This window comes from Empidonax traillii, unplaced genomic scaffold (assembly GCF_003031625.1).
Source record: "Empidonax traillii isolate 1590-97213 ecotype Southwest subspecies unplaced genomic scaffold, ASM303162v1 scaffold27:size3997909, whole genome shotgun sequence".
Lineage (NCBI taxonomy): Eukaryota > Metazoa > Chordata > Aves > Passeriformes > Tyrannidae > Empidonax > Empidonax traillii.
In genome coordinates, this window is record NW_020955220.1 from 2,434,896 (window position 1) to 2,457,109 (window position 22,214).

Genomic DNA, 22,214 nt, shown 5'->3' on the forward strand with positions numbered 1-22,214 from the left:
TTTTGCTTTTTCTAAGCCCACAACTTTACAAGACTTGTTAGAAACTGTGATGCAGTGTAACAAACTTGTGATCTATGACTGAAACATAAGATTTTTATTTGGCATATGTTATGTACTGTTACATTATTTCATAATAGCAGTATTACCCCCACTTGACATGATACATTTTTATTTAGAGTAAATAAAATTGGACAGAAACATAAAAATTGTGTTTAATGACTGTATTTCTACTGAATGAAAAAAGCCAAGAGAGCTTCTACACTTCCATCTCCAAGGCACCTGTGGGTGAAAGAAAAAAAAGTATATTTATTATTTGATTTACTATTAACCATCTGAGTTTTAGAAGAATTTGTAACTTCAAACGTGATAGTAAAAGGTACTTTCGATCTTAGAGGTTCAAGTCCTGAGAATAAGGGTACATTGCAGACAGCCCCGTTAGGTAGGGAGTGTTTGCACGACTGGGTTTTACGTACCTGGGTCAGCACCAACTGGATTCAGTGAAGAAGGATTCCCAGCGCCTGTGAGACAGGGAGAAAGAGCTGCATTTTTCGCAGTTTGTGTGACTGCATTTCCATTATTTTCAATTGGAGGTTTACGGGGATAAGGACTACAGGAGTAAGTTCTTAGCAATGCATGTGTTTTAGACAGATAATTAAACCAAGTGATACTTTTAATAACGTAGTTGGATAAATGCTTGGAATATTACTCTTGTAATAAATCAGGTTTTAAGATTAAACCAACAGAGTAAATACTGCCAGTATCTTTTTATGCAGGTTTTGATGGTTAATTGGGAGTTAAATAGATTTACCTGTAATTTCTTCATAAATCTGTTTTCGCTATACATTTCTACAGCTGCTTGAAATGAGTGAAGTACCTCAATTGCCCCATTTTCCCATGCCCTATACCTCTTTAGAAGCAATTCTCAAAGAAGTATATGCATAGGAAAAAGGAACAACGAGCCAGATCGAGATGAACTCTTCTTGTGGCAAAAGTAAACCTGGAATATAAATGTAGATATTAGGGGAAATAAAAATTAGTTATATTCTTTACGCAGTACGATTTCTTTTGACCTGTAAGGCTGTTAACAACCTGTGCAGGTTAGAACAGAGGTTAAAGTATGACATAGTCCACATTATTACCTAGGATTCAGCAGTTTTAATATGCTTTTTAATATTCAGTTTTTAATATTCAGCAGTTTTTAGTATGTTAAAAATTCATCAGTGCATATTTTGAAATACATACAAGAAAGTTTAGAGTTCTTAGAAAAAGTGAAGAGCAGCTCCATAGAAGTGACCTGAAAATTATTAGAAGATAGTAACAATATCCTCATTTCAGTATATTGCACTATTGCACAGTATTTGAGGCTTTTATATTTAAGACCTGAGGAAACAGTTATTTGAATTACTGAACAAATGCACCAGAGAGAGAAAAAGTTTATAAGTTACAGAATATGGTAAAATCATCTCTACAAGCAGCAGTAAGGCTTACCTGGTTCTCTGTCTTGATGCTTGAAGTGCAATAACTTCGTTTTCAAGAGAATTTATTCTCACTCAAGACCTTGAAGAAGTATGAACTATACAGTGTTACTGTTTTCTTAAGTGATAATCAGTTTGCCCCTTGCCAAGGTATTTGCTGCACCTGCAGATCGGGTACACAAAAAGTGCTGCTGAAAACATGGACAGTATCATTCATATGTTGGGGGAGGTAGAAATGGGAGTGCAATAGACAACGGAACCGATAGGAATAATTAAAGTGATGTCTTGAAATGTGTACTGAGAATGAAAATTTATCGTCTGTGTTTTCTTTCACATGCGTCAGTGGAGTTTGGAAAATGTAAATCTGTGAGAGGACTTTTTGTTCTCAAAGCATGTGCTGTGTTTTCAGTCTAACCCACCCCCCTTTTTCCCTAGCACACTATTTTGAGAATCTCTATCAATGTCCTTCACTTGCAAATATGACTTTACTAGGGAGATAGCAAGGTCTGTGTACAAGGCTTTCCACTGCTTATCCAGGCACCAGTGAGGCTCCCTGCTGGATGCCAAGGCTGGGAAACATCTTTCACCATATTTAATCCTATTTGCTAACAAGTCCTTTAACCATTTGCTTTCAATTTGTTGTCTTTTTCTAGGACCTGTATTACACTATAAAAAACTGCATCTCCTGTGTAAAGATGTTCTGTTTTATATGTTAGAAGTCTGAAGTGATCAGCCAAAATTGTTTGGAATTGATTCAGGTTAATTCAGAGAACTACAGTCTCCCAGGCAGTCACAATACTAATTGTTACCTGCTGTTGTTTGTTTACTCATAAGTGTGGACGCTCCTGTAATTCATTGTGTGCTCTTTCAGTGTCAGAAGATGCATCAGTTTCCTTAATTTCCTAATTTTCATTTTGTAACCTCAGGTTCAATTTGTTCCTCTCTGTCATAAGAAACTGTCATGGCATTCTGATTTGTACACAATACCTTGAATACAAAAAAATATTTCTGTTTTTCAGTTTAGTATGAATCTTTCCTTAGATTTTTACAAAATATACAATTGATTATGTCAGTTTTTCTTCAGAGAGGTTCTGGGCTTCTGGCCTGAAGCCATCCTAGTTTTGACCTGAAGCAAGTACCTTATGTTTTGTGATTTGCAATATACAGTAGTTACTTCAACTCTGCCAGGCTTTCTGCCTTCAGTCAGACAGTTATATCACCTGGAAAGAGGAAAACTGTACAACACAAAACCAGAAAGTGTTCAGAGCTGTGAACACTTTCTGTGAACACTTTTCAACAGCTTTTCATATAACAGGTGTGCTGGAGGAATTGTCAGGTTTGGTTTTGCTATGTGGTATTCTGATAGAGAGAGGGAGAAAAAGGGTTGGGTTTAGGTTTTTTTCCCTTTGGATATTGAACACTAAATTGCTGGATCAGCAGCTGGAATACAGATACTGTGAATGTTCTAGTCCTGAGTTCTAGATATGCCATTTAATGCCATTAGATGATGTGTGAAGCTTTGGTTAAGGGCTATATCCACAAAAGACCTTAATGATATCTGGTGTGGGGTCTGAGGCTTCTGAGGGTTCTCAGTGAGAGTAATAAGACTGCTTATTTGTGTGTGAGGTAGCAGTCTCTCAATTTTTGTTGTTTGTATTTGGTGTTGTGTATTTGTTGATGGGGGAAATACCTGGTACAGCTGATTTGTAAGGTATTGATCTCTCTTAAGAAGACAGTTAAAGCTGGTTTTGATTTGGATTGCAGGATTAAAACTTTAATAAACTGTTTTATTCAGAAATATAAATAGAACAGGCAACTTTGAAATAAAAAAATAAATTAGCACACTTGTCAATCTTTTGCCTTTGATGTTAAATACAGAGTGGTGATCTAATCCTTTTTAACTTCAAGGCATGTTTTCTGAAATGTACTCTATTCAGGTACTCCTCTGAAAACCACATGAAGTTGGTAGCTAATGTGAAAGAAATAGCCTGAATTTTTAATGTACACAAAGATTGATGTCTCCAATATTTTATGTGCTATATGTGTAATTTGGTATAACAAATATTTAACAACCACTTCCTATAAAAAGATCCATGCAAATTCATTTCATGCATATTTGTAGACCTGTGGATTGTGGCTGTTAACTGCTGTTAAAAAATAAAAATAAAGAAAAGAAGAAAAAAAAGAAACAGTCAAATGAATCATGGAGCACTGATTTATCTTAGAGCTTATTCACTGTTTCAACCCCCTCTGAGCAGTTAGAATCAGTGGGAATAGAAATCCCAATTATCTTGTAATGTATTTTCAAAAGGGCAGATTATAGTGCTTGTGAAGCTCTGGAACATGTTTTTCATCAGATTACAGCAGATCTCTCTCTTTGCTTGTGTCTTAAACAGAGTGAAAGTCTTAAGCAGTTTTATTTATGGGCAGCTCTGTGTGTGTATTTTTTTGTGTATGTGTGTTTTTGCAAGGGTTTATTTATGGGCCTTGAGCTGGTTTTCGCTTTTTTATTTTTTTATTACGACACCAACAGCCTTGTGTAGCTTTTTCATTTTTCAGCATCTCTGGCTTTGTGAGAAATTTAGAATAGAATAGAATATTGTATTTCAGGTGGATGGGACCTAAAGTGCTCATCTAGTCCAATTGCCTGGCCAATTCATGTGTGACCAAGTTAAACCATGTAACTTGTGACAGTGGTTGAAGTGTATTGGAAAAAGCTTCACTTAAAACACCACATGAATGCTTCCCATAAGAATAAAGAAGGTCCAGATTTGGGGAGGGAGGTTTGGCTACAGACTTCAGTTGCATACTGATGGATTTACTCTTTCTTCAATCAAAATTTTTTTCTTGATCATGACTGATTATAAGCTTTAACTTGCTGCTTATAACTGCCTAAAATAAGAAAGCACTGTATTATTATGACAGATCATAACTTCTAATGTGAATATTTGGACGTACATGCTTTGTTAAAGCTGAGGGCTGGCACTAACTTCTATTTGCCTCATAAACTATCAGTGAAATGTGCAAGTGAGGGCTGAAGAAAATTATGTATTTTTCCTTCATGCTGATTTTTAAGTAAAATGGTAGGATACATGCTTTTTCACTGAGCAACTGATAGGATAGGAAAAATTCTATATTCTAGGACAGTGGAACATAGGTTCATGGTTCATGCCTTGTATGTACGTGATTTCTGTCCTGTCAATACTCGGCTCCCCTACAAGGCTCAAATATTTGAACCAGTGACCAGCAAGGATTAAACAAAGTTTCTTAAAAAAAAAAAGAGAATATCAACACAGACTCCCAACCCCCCCACCATCCTAGTGCTCTTGGTATTATTAATGTACTGATCACTGACTTTTGAAGAGAGAGAGTTTGGCGTTTTTAAGCTGATGTTTAAAATCTAATGGCCTAAGTAAAGAACATACTTAGTTGTATGTAGCTGCCAATCTTTGAGCACTTTGTTTAAACAGCCTTTTTCTGGGGTTAAAGCTGTTCCAAATTGCTCATCTAAAACACTTGTAACCTGTTACATGAATGATTGTTGCAGACCTGATGCAGCCAGAAAGAAAAGCTAACTGGGCTATATCACAGAGAGGTGAGTGAAAGCTCCAGATTTATCTTCCATCAGCTACATGATTTATAATGTTTGAATTGTAGCTTTGAAACAGTATAGGTTGGAATGCAATTTATTGTGCCTGTCTAGCAGCTTGGAAAAATATGATTAGGCTGGAGAGGCACAGTTTTCACAAACTGAAGGTGTAGGAGCAGTTTGAGTGGTTTGCTCAAGATACTATTTATGATCAAAATAAGCTCAAATTTTTAGAATAGTGTTTGTCAAAAACCTTTGTATATGAAAAAGTCAAGTCTTTTCTATTCAATTTCTCACACATCTTAAATGTAGAAATGGTATTTGTTAGACCTTCTCCCATAGCATCTGAATTAAAGCTAGAATATTCATTCATAATTGAACATTCTGTATGATGACCAAAAGGAGGAGGATCAGAAATGGAAACCTGTTTTTATGTGAGTTATCCTTTATGTATTATAAGTACAGACTGAAGATAAATGTTAACTGGAAAGGGATCTACCAGCCTACAGTGCTGGCTTTCAAAAATGTGCCTACACACATCCACACACTCATATATACATATATATCATTTCTTCTTACCTCTGCCTTAAGTTCCATAATTTTTTTTCAAGTTTATTTTCTTGGACCAGTGGACCTTCTCTAAGTAGCAACATGATGACAGTCATAGGTGGGATTTCAGACAGTTGGCTTGTAAGGATGTTTAGTATCCACAATGAATTTTACGTTCTTGATGAGTGTATGGTTGGTGTATGTATGCTTTCATGTTTATATGTGTGAGTTCACTAGGTTTCTGTCTTTTAATCATACTTTATTGTGCTTAGCATAATTAAATGTACATTCTGAAGACAGCTTTAAAATAATTCTGAAGAAGTGATGCTGCTATATTCTAAATGTGGTTTCTTTGGTTGCAATGGCCTGAGTTGGGATTTTTCTTAGGGCTAAGGCACAAGCACTTTGTGATGCAGAAATGTTTTTTTGCTTTCCAGGCCTTCCATATACAATCAGTATCTCTATCAGTCTCCTTTCATTCACTATTGAGAAGTTGATTTGTGCCTCTGATCAATCAAGGGTGACGACATTCCTTGTTATTTTTTCAAACGAGAATCTTTGCCTTTGCACTCTGCAACATGGATTTGCTCATACATCTGCAGAGCTTTTTGATTTGCTTTCTAGAAATCTTTTGTTAAAATTCACCTTTTGCCACAGTACCTACAAGAACTATCTTGATATAGGTTGCTGTGAGACTGATCATATTGCTCATCATGCTGAGTAATTTGTCAGAACTAATTAGTGAGGTTAATTGTCTCATTGTTTTAAGCTACTCTCTGTCTTTGGTTTTGTACTTCACTGCATGGAGCAAGAATTATTTTTTTTCTGTTTTGTGAAGTGCTTAACAGAATCTACTCAGGGTCTTTCTCTCTAATGATGAACTCCTTTTAAAGAAACTACAGCCTTACTTTGCCCTGTGTGATTTACCAAAAAAAATCAACACACAGCCTCTTAACAGATGCCTGGGAGAGCTGCCAAGGGCTTTGCAGACAAAACTGCTGAATTTAAGCCAGTCAGGTTTTAAGGTTTTAATTTATTCTGTAACATGACATACTTACCTGGACAAACATATAATCAAATTACTATTATTTGTAGCATAATTAGAAAATAGTGAAGATGTACGTAATATTTATATATAATGCTTTGAAGTTTCGTATCATAATGCTCTGCCCACATTCAGTTTGTGCTGGGGATGTAAATTACTTCACTCTTTGGTGCCTAAAGTCTCAGAGGCTTAGCATAAAAGGAGGATCAGTGCAAGTTCATTTCAGGAAAATGTAGTGAATGCATAAAACCGTTAGTGAGTGATCCTTGTAAAAAATGACCATTCGCATAAAATTCATTTATAGAAACATTATATAAGCAAAGAGAATGAGCTTTTTTGTTTGCCAATGTCAAGTTCTTTGTAACAAGATGCATCATTGTTTTACTGTTGGGTTTGGTTTGGGGTTTTTTTATTAAACTGCCTTAAAGTGAAGATCTGTGAAATGTGACCAGATAGCTGAAGCATGAATATAAGAAATATGCTACTGACATGAACGGTTATGGTCAGAGCTCTTGGAAAGAAAGCTTGCATATTTTGTGTCTGAAAGAATGAAGCTGGCAAGCATCTTGACTGCTAAAGGAACACAAGATACAGTAGTTGGCCTTCAAAAGTGTTTTTTTCTGGGCCAAGTTTAGTGAACAAAGTTGTTTGTATGCAAACTGTAGAAAGCAGCTTATGAAAATCAATTGGAATAAACTCATATTCAGAAATCTAATTCAGTGTTCACCGAAGTCAGTGAAAAATTCCCAGCAAAAACACTGGACTTCAGAGGAGGTTTTTTTCCCTCTGTTTTTCTGAGGAATATATGAAGTGCCAGTATTTTACAAATCAAAGCTGAAACCCTGCTTAAGTGTACAGATGCATTAGAATTTCAGCACAACTAATTAATAGATTTTTTTTTTAAATGAAGGTATTTGATCTGATTATTTTTGTTTCACTTGATGTACATTAAATAATACAAGCATCTTTTGAAACGATCCTAAAACATGTTTGTACCCCTCAATTGCCTCCTGCTTCTCTTTTAAAGGAGAAAAGGCTCCTATTTTTTCAAATATTTTATTTGGGATAATTTTTTTTTCTTCCCTGCAAGTGTGGCTTTTACTTTTTTTTTCTTTCTTTCTTTCAGAATGCTGTTAACTCATGCTTAGCTGTGTGTTTGTGTGGCTGATGTGTTCGTAGAACTTGCTCATACACAGTTATACTTTTCACTTATGTGGTACAGAGTTGTCTTAAACTGCAGATTGCTCTGGGCTACCAGGGTACCAGGTCAGCTTCCTTAAAGGGAAAATAAAAACAATTGGTTTCAATTTTGCACATTGGGGCAAGCTAAATTTGAACTGTTACCCATGTGCTTATTATGTCCACCCTCTCCCTTGAAAGTGGTACTTCTTAACTAAAATGTGGTGCTCTGTTACGCATCTGTAAAGTGATCCATCTTGAGCCCATGATAAAGGCTGCAACATGTTTTTGCGTGCAGGTGTCTTTCCCAGACTATCAGTGAGGAAACAGACTAAACAGCTGAGCAGCTGACAATTCCCTTGTGTCCTCAGTAGGACAAACAACTTGTTTCACAGTTCCCTGGGAAAGACTGTTGAGCTTATTGTAATATTATGACTGGGGGGATAAGCTGCCTCATGCCTTTTATCTCTACCAAATATGTACAATATAATGAACGCTTCACAAAATGGCTTTGCGTTTCTACCTTCTCGTGTCTAAGCTATATCTTCTTGTATGACCTGAGTGGATCACCCCAATTAATTCAGCAGTGTAGTGTACTCTGACATAATTTTCATTTTAAGTCCCTGCAGACTGACTGACTTAAGGAAAAAAAGAATCGTATTTAAAGTTGAACACTAGTGGAAGTATTTGAACAATTGTCACCTTGTATTTCATTAAAAAGGAACATGTGTGAACAGTTTCTAAAATTCTTCTCAAACTATCTTTGTTTGTAGGTGACTTTGCTGTCTTCATTCGTTATGCTCCATTAGTACACTAATTGAAGTACTAATGCATGCAGTATAATACTGGGGAATCCAGCATGTTCAAAGATGAACCTCCTTGTTCATCTTTGCAGAAATCTAGAGGAAGATACTGGTGGAAGGCAAGGTAATTAGGGTAAATCCTTAACTGAGTCAGTTTTGAATCTTTCTAAAGATTCAGTTTCTTTACATCAGCTCAAGACAATCTTAACAGAGCACTGCTACTTCTTTGCTTTTTCCCTTAGTCCCAGCCACATGTCTCTGCTGTTGATTCTGTGCTGACTCTGGCTTTTCGCATACCTCTTCATAACCCAGTTCAACTCACTAGTTAGTTTTCAGTAAGGGATTATTTAAAAAAATAAATGAAGGGCAAATATAGACCCCCCCATTTTCATAAAAGCAAGATTTGCTGGCCTAACTGCAAAACCACACTTTCAAAGTGTAAATAGCCAGCATAACAGCAATTTTTCTGTGTGTTGTCTCAGAACCATGTCACTGCTGTCTGCTATCCCCACAGGCTGACTTTTGTCTGTATTCCAGCTGAAAATGGAGTAGGTCACGTGTTCTAAACAGCACAGTGAAATGAAAACCTTTGTTATTATTTTATTTCTCTGTTGCTGTTGTAGTTCTCTGCCAGTCTATAAGCTTGTTGATACAAAACATTATCAAGTATGGATCAACTTGATTTGTCTGCCTGAGCTCTTAATACAGATAATGTAATAGTTTCCTATGGATTACATATTATTATTGTCATTGGATAAAATTTTGTAAAAAGAAAGCATTTCAGATGCATGTGAAAAAATACCTATATGATAATGAAATGTGAGGATTTCTTTCCCCTGTAAATATATGTATTAGCTCACAAGATTTCAAGTACTTCAGGCGTTTTCCTGAGTGGTGAGTAAATGACAGTAGTGTATCTGGACAATTTGTTAGCCTCAAATGCAAAGTAATGCACCTCCTGTAGATCAGATCCTCAACTGATCAGATCCTCAGCTGATGTGAATGAGTAAAGATTTGTGGGCTGGAATTATGTTGATTCACAGCAGCGGGCCCTAAAGTTTTTGTGCTGTTCATTGAACAAAAGTTCATATTTTTGTATTTATGAACTTGTTCAAACTTGAAAAATGTGCATTACTAAAAGGGATTTCTGAATATATAGTACTGCTGCTATGTCTAGTCCTTAGTTTAAGTCTGAATCTATTAATTTTGTTAACAACTAAGCTGAGTGTATCCAAAAGCATCACATCCCCCAAATTAAACAAATTTAAGTGTTTATACTTAGAAGAATAAGAATAGTCTTATTTCAGTAGAAATGTGAGTAATGCAATGAATGGAACACTTTTTGATGGATATAATCTGAAAAGTAAAACTTCAGTTAATTTATATCATAATGTTTGACATTGTGACCATGAGATTTATATTTTCCCCCATCTGTTATAGAGCCACAGGGACAAATATATTCCATCAGATTCAAGCAAAACTTCAATTTTTATTACTCTGAAATAGAAATGGAGAAATACAGCAGCTTGCCCTACAATGTTGTCACTGAAGGGATAAACATTCTCACCAATCTCACTAACAAGAAGCAGACAATGTTTTTTCTACGTCCTTTGAAGTATCAATATTACCTCTAGAAATATAACAGACAGACACATTCAAACAGCAGCCTTGACAAAATATGAAAACTTCATTTAACATTAGTACAAGTTACAGATATCAAAGAAGCTGGGAATGAAATTAGCGAGGAGACTGAATTATCTTCTTACTCTGCCAGAGGGAGTAACAGCAAAATTAACCTTGAAAACTGTTTGGAGAGCATTCTTGTGAAAACAGTATGACACAATGTTGAAGTTATGGATATGAAGAGGTCAACAATTCTTAACTGATTATGGGCAGTTACATTTTATTTACTATGTTTTTAAAGTAATGCTACAGCAGACCTATGTGTTCTAAAATTTCTGAGTAAAAATGTAATTTACTCACATTTTCTGTAGTCTAACAGAAGGATTTGTTCAATTGTTCACCTTATTGTATTTAATTCGTATTATATTGTTCACCCCGTTCTTAAAAGCAAAGTTTTTTTCAGGTGTCTAATTTGAACATGTCAAAAAGACAGCATTCCAATCTTAGTCAGACTTAAAATCCTTGCTTCAGGTTCAGTTTCTGATAGTCAGCAAAATTAAACAATAAAATGGAGTAAGAACAAAATTCAGACTTGTTCCATATATTTGAAGATCTTTTTTCTACTTTTAGCTGAAACCTGCTGGAAAACTGTCAAACATGCATTCCATTTGTGATGATTATATTGTGCTGGTTAGAATTCAGGACATGAGATTTTGCTAATATAATGTTTAGGTCATTGGGGCATAATAACCTGGGCATATTTCCTGTAGACTGCTTGCTAATATCTGGTCATTGTGATAAACAGTCTACTAGCCTGCTTTTAAAGAACACTTTATTTTTTAGTGTCTGTTCTTTCAAAAATAATGTGCTCTATGGCCTAATTTTAGTGCTTTCATTATGTGTTTTCAGATCTTAGTTTAAGTAAGGTTATGCAATAATTTATATATATAGTGTCATGGGATAATTGTTATACTAAAACCAAAACTAAAATAAGCCATGAAGCATTGCATTTCAGCTTTCAAAATAGTGAATTTTTACAAGTACTGCCTAAATTGCACCTCAGAATTGCCTCAGTCTTCAGTGATAACCTCTCTTCCCTCACCTCTCTAGTGGATGGACAGCAGGATGAGGACCAGGGAAGCAAAGTGTTTCCCACTGCAAATAAAGTTGAAGTTCATGGCTACTTGAGGAACCTGAATGTACGTAAGTCTGTGGGACCCAAGGAGATGCATCCCAGAGTCCTGAGGGATGTGGCTGATGTAGCTGCCAAGACATTCCCTATGATATTTGAAAGGTCATGGCAGTCAAATGAAGTCCCAGGTGACTGGGAAAAGGGAAATATTGTACCCATCTTTAAAAAGGATAGAAAGGAGGACCCTGGGAACAACTGACGTGGACAGCTTGAGAAGTGGGCCCACGGGAATCTCATGAGGTTTAACAAGACCAAATGCAAGGTGCTGCACCTGCGTCAGGGCAACCCCCCAGTACCAACACGGGCTGTTGATGACCCGGCAATGTGCACTTGCAGCCCAGAAAGCCAGTTGTATCCTGAGCTGCATCCAAAGCAGCGTGGCCAGCAGGTCGAGGGTTCTGTCTGCTCTGCTCTGGTGAGGCCCCACCTGGAGTGGTGCATTCAGCTTTGAGTCCTCCAGCACAGGAAAGATGTGGATCTGCTGGAGCAAGTACAGACGAGACCAATTACAGAGGAGGATTAGTGGGCTGGAGCATCTCTCCTATGAGGAATGATTGAGAGAGTTGGAATTGTTCAGCCTGGAGAAGGCACTGGAGAAATCTTTCAGTCTTTCAATACCTCAATAGGAAAAGGAGGGGCAAGGAAAAGCTCCATTCTTTGTTTGACAGGAAGGTGTGTGTGGGGGGAGTAGGTGGGGAGGTGGAACAAAGAGGTGGAAAAGGCTGAGGTACTTAACACCTTCTTTACCTCAGTTTTCAACAATCAGACAAGTTGTTCTCAGGACAATTGGCCTCCCAAGCTGGTAGTCAGAAACGGGGTGTCAAATAGTCCCCTCTGTAATCTAGGAGGAAGCAGTTAGGGACCTGCTGAGCCACTTGGATACTCACAAAGTCTAAGGACCAGATGGGATCCATCCTAGAGTGATGAGGGAGCTGGTGGAAGAGCTCACCAAGCCACTCTCCATCATTTATGAACAGTCCTGGCTTACCGGGGAGGTCCCGAATGATGGAAAATTGGCCAGTGTGATGGCCATCCACATGAAGGGCCAGTGGACCAGGGAAGTGATTCTGCCCCTGTACTCAGCACTGGTGAGCCTAGACTCAGTTATTGTGTTCAGTTCTGGGCCCCTCAGTTCAGGAAGGATATTGAGGTGCTGGAGCAGGTCCAGAGCAGAGCATCCAGGCTGGTGAAGGGACTGGAGCACAAGTCCTATGAGGAGCAGCTGAAGGAGCTGGGATTGTTAAGCCTGGAGAAAACAAGGCTCAGGGAAGACTTTATCACTCTCTTCAACTACCTGAAAGGAGATTGTAGCCAGGTCTCTTCTCCCAGGCAACAAGCAGTAGGACTAGAGGGTGCTAGTAAGCTGCACCAGGGGAGGTTTACCGTAGACATTAGGAAGTTCTTTACAGAGAAAGTGATTGGGCATTGGAATGGGGTGCCCAGGGAGGTGGTGGAGTCACTATCCCTGGAGGTATTTAAGAAGGGACTGGTTGTGGAACTTAGTGCCATGGTCTAGTAGAAAAGGTGGTGTTAGATCAAAGGTTGGACTTGATGATTTCAGAGGTCTTTTACAACCCATTTGATTCTGTGATTCAGTAGTTGAAGGGAGGTCTACAAGAAAGATGGTGACAAACTCTGTAGTGGGATCTGTTGTGATAGGACAAAGGGTGATGGTTTTAAATTGAAGGAGGGTCATTTTAGACTAGATATAAGAAATAAGTATTTTACAATGAAGGTGTTAAAACACTGACACTGCACAACGGTCTATTTTTCTGTCATTAGGTGAATTGTAACAGACTTCTATCCCTTTGTAGTGGAATCGTGAGCTCCTAAAACAAAGGAAGAAAACAAGAAGACTATTTCAGTTTGTGAACAAATGTAATCCATGTCTAGCAGTATCTTTAGCTGAGAACATCTCTAAGCAGCCTCTGTACCATCTGCAACAACTTTGTTTTGAGAGACTGATAAACAACAAAAAGAGAAAACATATTTTCCTTTTTATGCAGTAGGCATTCACTCTTTAAAAGTGGCTTCAAATCTTAAATCTTTTTGCCAAGTTCTGAGGTATGTTGGGTGATATGAATGTGTCATAAACATATCGGAAAAACATTGAACACTGTTTTGTCTAGTGAAATTAAGACAGAAAATCTAGTAAAAATGGTTTCCTGAATATAAGACTTTTTTTTTTGGTCAGTCTATGCAGCATTTAAAGACCTTTCAGTATTTCATATTTTCCTTACTTTTTTTTTTTTTTTATATTTTTGTCTAAGTTTTCACCAAATTTATTTCAAAAAAGGTTTATTGATAGAAAATGAAATTCTTTTTTTAGTATATATATGTATATGTTTCTTTAAAAATACTCCAATAAAAACAAAAATTTGAAGCTTGTCAAAACATATATAAACCAGAACTTTTATAACTTTTTTTTTTTTTTAATTGGTGGTGAAAAGTTTTCCGTTTTTTTGTTTTTGTTTTTTTTCCCAGGAAGGACTTTTTACACGGAAAACATTCTCATGAGGAATCTCAAAAGCCATTTATTTTATGCCCTTCTTCTCAGGTGATTGCAAAACACTTATAAAATCAGACTCTGAAATCAGGTGAAATACAGGACTACACAAAAATAACCAGAATTACTGTTTAAAAATTTCTCATTTAAATTGGAATATTAATATTTTCATTTTCCAATTTATAGCCAGAAAATGCATCTTGCCAGACAATGTAGTTAACAGATTTGTTAGATTCTTGTTAGAATGTACTTTTTGTGCAGATGTTAAGCCTTAGGAAAAAACCTCCTGAGATTAATCTGCTTTTCCCCCTCAGTCAAGATCTGGCCTAATACCATTTTGATCCCCTCTCCTCTATTATGATTACCTTAGAAAGTGTTCTGAAATTTATAAAGTATGATTTTTGTTTTGAAGTAAAACATTGCAAATGAGCTGAAATTCGTGAAACTTGAGGCAACAAGAAGCTTTTGAACGTTTAATAGGAGGTGATCACAGCCTCTTAAGTTTTACCTTGTTACCTCTTCTGTTGAGCCTACTGATTTTGTTTTACCACAGCTTGTCTTTCAAAGGATTACCTCATTTTTACTGAAATGTCAGAAGACGGGACCCTTATTTTTCTTGGTAATCCCTCTCTCCTCTCCCATAATCACCTTGCATTTCTCTTTTTTCAGCTTCTCATTATTGGTTCTTGTTAGTCTATTCCTGAGGCATGAGGTAATTCTCTATTATCTAGTATTTCCTCCAAATAAAGATACTTTGTATCGCTCTCTGAGACTGAAGCCCAAACAGCTCCTCTGCAGCTGAGTTAGAGAGAAAACATGTGCATCCCAGTTGATCTCTGGTAGCTGCAAAGATAGAAATACAAACCAGTATCAATATTTAGTTCCAAACTTCTCAGTATGAAACTTGTTTTTCTCTCTTCACAGTAGATTGCTTTTCATAGAAAGCACAAAAATTTCAGTATTTAATCCTATTTAAGTAATCAAAAGTTTGATTTTCTTTTTCTGGCAATTATCTTATGTAATTTTTTCTCCTAGTAAAAGCAAAATTATGCTTTCAGAAAAGATTAAAGAATTAATTCTGAATATTGATTTCTTTTAATTACTGCCCAAGAGGATAAAATGGACACTTATGGAAGGTGATAATGTATAGCTCTTTTTAAACAGTTATTTAGGTAGGAACTTATCTGAATATAAATAGAATATTCTCTGAGTGTTTTGGTCTTGATTTTTATTTGGGCTTTAATCTGCTTTCCAGTGTTGAGCAGGAGCATTTGTGTATAGTTAAATACAAAGGAAGTGATTTCATCATTCAGTTCAGTATTCTAAGATTTTGATAATGCCCTTTCATTTTATATTTTTTCCAGACATTTTTTTTTTTCAGTCTACCAGACCACCTTGTTTGGTGAAATAGTTATGACCTGCTGTTTCATTTAGATGTACAGCCATCTGAATTTTAAGAGAAAACTGCTTTTATGGATGTTAGCTGAACTAGTAGCTGTCCACAATTTCTCAATTTTTTTAGTTCACCTCTCATCAAGAAGAAGTAGATCAGAGAAAAAAAAACTTAGGCAAGAAAAAGCCCCCTGCTTTTTTGGATTATCTGGATCTAAGGAATATAAGCAAAGAAGTGATCACTATTTCAAAAAGCATTATAAGGGAGTACTTCTCTTGTTGTATCCCTCATGACCACTGTAAGAAAGAAAGAGGCTGCTCTGCTGTACACCAACCACAGAATTTATTTCATTTTTGCTTTTGCCAGAAATCAGACTGCAGGATCCTTTTTACACCCAAATTCCTCATAGTCCTTTAGTGGTTTTGCTGGGCAATAGTGTCTGACCATATCAAAGGAAATAAATTAGTCAACCTGTTTCAAGACAGATTTGCTTTAACATTGGAGCAGGCTGCACAGAGAACTTGGGCAGTCTCTGTCCTTGGATGTTTTTCAATAACTAAATGGATAAAATTCCAAGTAACTTCATCTGATCTCAAAGCTGACCCTGCTTTGAGAAGAAAGCTGCACTTAAGAGACCTTGTTATGTCTGTTCCATCTGGAAGTTGATCTTTGTGGGAGTGGTGTTAGTTGATCCATTTTATATGATAGGACTGTAACACTGAACTGTATCTGGAGGAGTAAAAGGGTCAATTTTGAGATTGTTCCACCACAATGATCTCAATGATTTGAGTGAAACGAATATTTTTCAACAGAGCAGTGAGAACTGGTAGATGTTTGAAGGAGAGTGAACTGTGAATTGACCTAGAGATGTTCACTGCAGAGCTGATGTGTTTGTGGCCTAGTTCAGTAACTGATTGCTGTGTGTCCTGAACTTGGTAGCTGAACAACCTGCAGCTCTAAGGTTGCAAGCTCAAAAATTTTCCTAAGTGTTATACTTAATAAACTGAAGAAAGCAAACATGACTTTCCTTGTTTTATCTTTGAGCATTTTACTCCCAAACTGGAACAAAACTCACAACATTTAACCCCTTCTCCCTTTGCAATTGATATGTAGATATTTGCTTAAAAAATAGTATTTATCACAGAAAAAAAATTTCCCTATACCTTGTACTACTACTTTTTTCAGTATATGAAGATACATAGCTGACTGTAATAAGATAAAGTTGTTATTGCGTTTTTAATTAATTTTTATGAGGTGTTATGAAGACTATGATTATAGTAGGTATGCTATTGCTGAATTTTATAATTTCATAGGTTGTTATTTTATGATTTCTGGTATATTGTCTTTACAGGAGTTTAGTTATAATAGATTTGCCTTTATTATAGCATATAATGAATCAGTTTAATGAGATTATACTATTTTTAAACTTGACATTTAGCTCAGTCTTGGTTTTTCAATTAATCACAATATGGTAATCTTTTTCAGCCAAGTTTCTTCAATTATCATTAGAATGAAATAATTTTATATGCTGCTGAAGTCTACTATTGAAAAATTCAAGCTGGGAGCCTCAGATAATTTCCCAGTTGCAATAAAGATTAGGAGTAGGGTGTACTAATATTTCCACTTACCTTCTAGTTGTCCTTCTACGAAATGATGACCCAGTTCTACCTTCCAGTGGCTCTTTTCTATTATTTTGTTCATAAATGAAAAAAGAAATGGAATGAAAAGTGAGAACACTGTGTGGTATTATTTTTGGTTATTTATGAGGGGGAAAAACCATTTCTAATTCTGAGGGAGACTGCAATTCAGTGGCAAACTAAGCCAATATGATTTCTGTCAACTAGCCTGACTTCCTCATGTGCCTTGATTAAACATCTGCTGCTTTACTGGGTCAGTTTCAGCACGGCTTCTTTGACCTTTTTTTTGTTTTTTAAGCACTCAAGGTCTGTAATGTACATCAGTGACGATGAAAAAATTGATATCTTTTATTCATGACAGTACACTGATGGAACAAGCACCAGAACTGGGGCATAGGAGGGAGCAACACTGCATGGATGACTTGGACATGGACGATTTGGAAGCACAGCTTGAGGACAAAGTTGCACTTTATGACTGATGTAGTTTAATGGCTTGTTTTTGTGAGAATAGGTAAATTATTCTTCATTTGTACCCAGCTGCACGACCCCACCTTTTCCCTCAAACCAGCTCTAGCAATTCACTGATTCTGTAATAAATTGATTCAAGTATTTAAACCACAGACAAGCTATTCATTTTCCTTTCTTTGTTAGGTATGTTTTCCTCTAGTTCAGCAAGTTTAATTGACTCAGTTCAGGGCATGATGTGTGGGAGAGCCAGAATGTGAAAGAAGGAGAAAGAACAATGTCTGTAGTCTTAAGGAGGAGAAACAAGATCCCCCCCTTTTGGACATAATGAGCTAGTAGGTTGGTTCAAGATCTAACATTAAGCTTAATCCCATGCTGTTATTTTGTGCAACAACCCAACATTTTTCAGGGGGAAAAAATTGTTGTTTATTATCTCTGTTTAATTTCAAAATTAAATACTTGGCATCCTTATTTCCTCGACTAGTTCTGGGTAACACAGTGATTTGAAGGCACCTGTCTGATCCACTTACCAGCTCTGGCAAGTTGCAAAGTTCTCAGTATGAGCATGGTTTCTGCTTTCTATCCCAACTTTGATTTTTGACACTAGCAAATGGCTTCTTAAAAAGATAATTTGTAGTGCCTGCTTTTCCATCACTTGAAGTCATGTCTTGCATTAGATATGTTGTTTATCTTGGTGGCTCATAAAATAGTGTAAATTAGAATTGCTAGTAGTCCATCAATTTAGTTAATTTGACAATGATCCAGTGAATGCAAGAAGTCATAGATTTTCTTAACAACATAATCTGTGTATTTAATTAACAGTGCTAAGAGATCTCTGTTTTCAAAAGCAGCATTTTCTTTCAGTTTACTTGAGTGGTTAGAAATATGTGTTTTGAATATCTGACTGTAATATAGTAGAGTGTATATTTATTAATAGTATCTACATCTAATGAGATTCCAGGAAGAATGAAAATCCACTGTACAGAATACACTGTCTGAATTGCATTTTCTTCTTTCCAATTTGCATATTAATATTATCAGAAGTGCATTTGCCTGACTGTATTGTTACAGTGAGATTTATCTAGGATCAAAAACCAGAAAATGTAAGAATGAAGCTGTTTGGGATTTTGGAGATGATTTTAATTAAGTGATCTATAACTGAGGTTGCTGCTACATGTGACAATAGCACACCTTTGTGCTCAATTATGAGGGTTTATTTTGTATAGAGAGTTAAGTCCAAAATCTGAATTAAACATACCCGTTTGTTTTAACACTGAGAACTCTTTAGAATGTCAAAGCTAGGGGAGACCAAGGAAAGACATCTAAACGAGTACAAAAACATGTTGTAGAGGACTGTGGAAGGTGACTTGGAGAAACATATCCCTAACCTGTGAAGCAAAAGTTAATAGAGATGGGACACTTTCTGTTTTTAGAAAAGAGAAAGAGATTAGCTCCCTTTAGTGACCCTAATTATTTTTGTAATTTATATTCATATAAATAATTATGAACAATTTATTAACAACCACTAAAGTGATAAATAAAATGGCTATTTCAAGGGAAATTTGTCAGAAGAGAAGTTGAATACATTATAAACTACTCCTTTGGCTCTGAAAAGTTTTCTTCTTATCTGGGTCTTCAAGTGCATGCTTATAGGGAAGACATTAAAAATGCCAACTTTCAAAACTAAATATATATGTAATTGCATGCCAGCATGGGGCATTACATTTGCAAGTAAATGAAACATAGATTTTAGAATATGTCCTGCACATTTCCAAGTGCAATATAATTTCTGAATAGAAAGTATTGAGAATTTTGGATTGTATCACTAGGTGGCAGTAATAACCAAGTGAAGTGAAACAACCATGGAAATCATCTCAGGGTTTTATTTTGAATTCAGTCTTTTAATATCAAGTCTAGATATAAATGTTTGGCATGACAGACTGCTATGTCCAAACCCAGGTCATATAATTATTATGATAATTTGTAGGTCTGTTAACAGGATATAAGATACTACAACAGGCCATTTGCAATGCTTTCTAGGACTTTGGGGGTCTTAATAGAATCTTCAATTAATTCTGTTTGTTTGATGTTTAAAAAACAAGCCAAACCAACAACAACAGCAACAAAACAGCTGGGAAGTTGGGTGCCCAATGTCCTAAGTGGATGTTTCTTACATATTAAGACTCAGAGCCCAGAAGATGGGAAATGAACTAGTGAAGGTAAACTAGTATAAGCAGGGGGCAGGTGCAGTTCCAGAGTCTTATGGGAAGATACAAAAATTGAAACGTCTAAAATAATGTCCATTTGTAGAATTCAAACTAGCTGAAAGCAAGAAAAATTTAGAAAAAGAATTTCATGTCATGGAGGAAAAAAGTACAGTAATTATGAAATCAAGACAGTAATTTAAGTAAGTAACTGATTTAACAGTGAGTCTAGTTTTCTGTGTATTTATTAATCAATAACTGTGCTATATCACTACTGTGACACAGTAGAGATATGCCATATAGCCACTGGAAAAGGAAAACAATCCGTCACAAGGAGCCATACAGCTCCTTTATGAGTGTCCAGTTTTTGGTCCCCCAGTACAAGAAATGCATTGATAAACTGGAGCAAGTTCAGTGGATGGTCATTAAGATGGTCAGAAATGAGTTGAAATTCATTCCCTATCAGGACATACTGAGGAAACTTCTTGGCTTTGGGGAAGAGAAAGATTCATGGGGACCTAACAACAGCTTTTCAATACAAGGTTTCCAAGCTGGTTCCACGCCCTTCACAGTGGTCCATGGTAGCTGGGTGAGAGACAATGGATATGAGTTGAAAGAAGAGAGGTTCTGACTTGATAGAAGGAAAAGCTTTTGACCATGAGGACTGTCAAATGTGAGGTTTTGCACTTCATCCTTGAAGATTTTAAGAGCCAAATGGGATAAAGCCCTGACTAACCTAGTCTGACAGCCTCAGCTGGTCAAAGCTTGCCTTGCTTTAAACCAGAGGTTTACTTAGAGACCTCGTGAGAGGTCAAAACTTTCCAACCTAAATTACCCTATAATCCGATATTAACCAGCCAGGTGCAGGTTTATGAACAGGGAATGAAACAAGGTGAGAGAAGTTACACTGCCACACTATGGCAATAAACTGAATAGCAGTTGATATCCTAAAGTAGGATATCTAAAATAGTTCAAAAGCTATTGGAACTTAATACTTGTAAAAATTTGCCATACTTAGTTTGTTTATTTGTTTCCAATTTTATCTGTGTTAAATGATATCCCATACACATTCTGGAGGTCTTTTCTAATGTTCTTTGGTCTCTTCTGCTTTGCTTTTGTTCTCACCCGCCCCCCACCCCTCAAAGCTTTCCTTATCTTCCCTACTTTTTCCACTAAACTTATTTTTCTTCCAATGAGTAGAAATGCCGCTACCTGTATCAGAAAATGGAAAAGCTATGTATCTTTATTTGGAAAAGAAAAAAAATGTCAACATTATTTTAGCTGTTCTGAGGCAACTAAGAAGACACTGAATCTAAATCAACATCCTGATTTATAAGGAATTTTTAATTGGATAGCCTATGGGTTGGAGAATTTATAAAACAAATGCTTCATTTCCAGTCTCCTATAGAATAAATCCTCTGTGTGCTCAGTCACACTCAACATTTGTTTTTGTATTCCTTACAATGAATTAACACTGACATTGCACCTTTTCTTCCTAGATCTTGGGCTCTATACACAGTATCTGTGTGTGTGTGAGGGCTGAAATAATATTATCACTATTCTTTTCATATGTACTTCAGTAGCAGTTAAGATTAGATAAGACTTAGCTTTGGCGTTCCTTGCTTGTGTCTGAATAGTGCTCTCTTCCACAAGCAGCAGTTTGAAAGGAATCACCCAACCTGAGTACAGGTAGTAAAATCAGCCCTTGAATTTAAGAGAATGACTATTTTGCTGCCCCCAGTGACCACAGCAGGAGCAGACAAGTTATAATAGCCAAGCAGTACAGGGCTGAGATTCAGTCCCAAGTAAAACAAATTCTGGGCTTTCCTCTGTATTTTCTCTTAACAATATAGAGAGCTGAGAGAGCTATTGATTTTTTTTTTTTCCTTCCTCTTCACCCCTCCTCAAAAGAAGTCAGATATATACACTAACTAGTTCTGCTGGAAGGTGTCATACATACATAAATTTCAGATTGTTCTACTGATTATTTGAATAAATTTAGTGGGAGAAATCAAGTACTGTTTATAATTACATTTATCAGTTCAGTTGTTCTCGTTCTGAGAATTTTGTAATCAAACCAGATAGGTCTTTCGTATTAATGTCCATATCTGAAGATCATTATGGACTTTGAGGTCAAAGAACACAGCCTTCCTGGCATATAGAGGAATCTATTGCAATATTTGTGACAATTTAATTGGATTTTACTCCAAAACATGTTTTACATTAATATTAAATAGTTTTTCTGTATACTGTAGGATCTTTGGAACATTAATATTTTTTTTAATACTTCTATTGTTAGACGTCTGTTTTATGTACATTCCCAGATCTAAGCTGAACTTCTTGAGAAGAGCTGAACTCAGCCAATGAACCTGCTTTCATAGTGACCTAACAAAATGGAAAGTGCAGCACAATAAGCTGTTGAGTGGACTTCTGGTAGCAGAAAGGCATTCTGCCAAGTTTGGGTAAGAAGGTTCTAGGCAGATAATTTTCCTCTCCCCCTACAAAACCCAGTATGTAATTAGCAGCACTGAATCTAGCAGCAGGAAAAAACATT

General features: G+C 36.3%; 1 long non-coding RNA gene across 1 annotated transcript; it reads right to left on the reverse strand.

The window, feature by feature from the left end:
• Window positions 1-1,516, reverse strand: LOC114071856. Its single transcript, XR_003574097.1, has 4 exons — window positions 1,489-1,516; window positions 809-997; window positions 474-518; window positions 1-279 (listed from the first exon to the last, which is right to left on the reverse strand). It is a non-coding gene; the product is annotated as an uncharacterized LOC114071856 (long non-coding RNA).
• Between the last annotated feature and the right edge of the window lie 20,698 nt (window positions 1,517-22,214).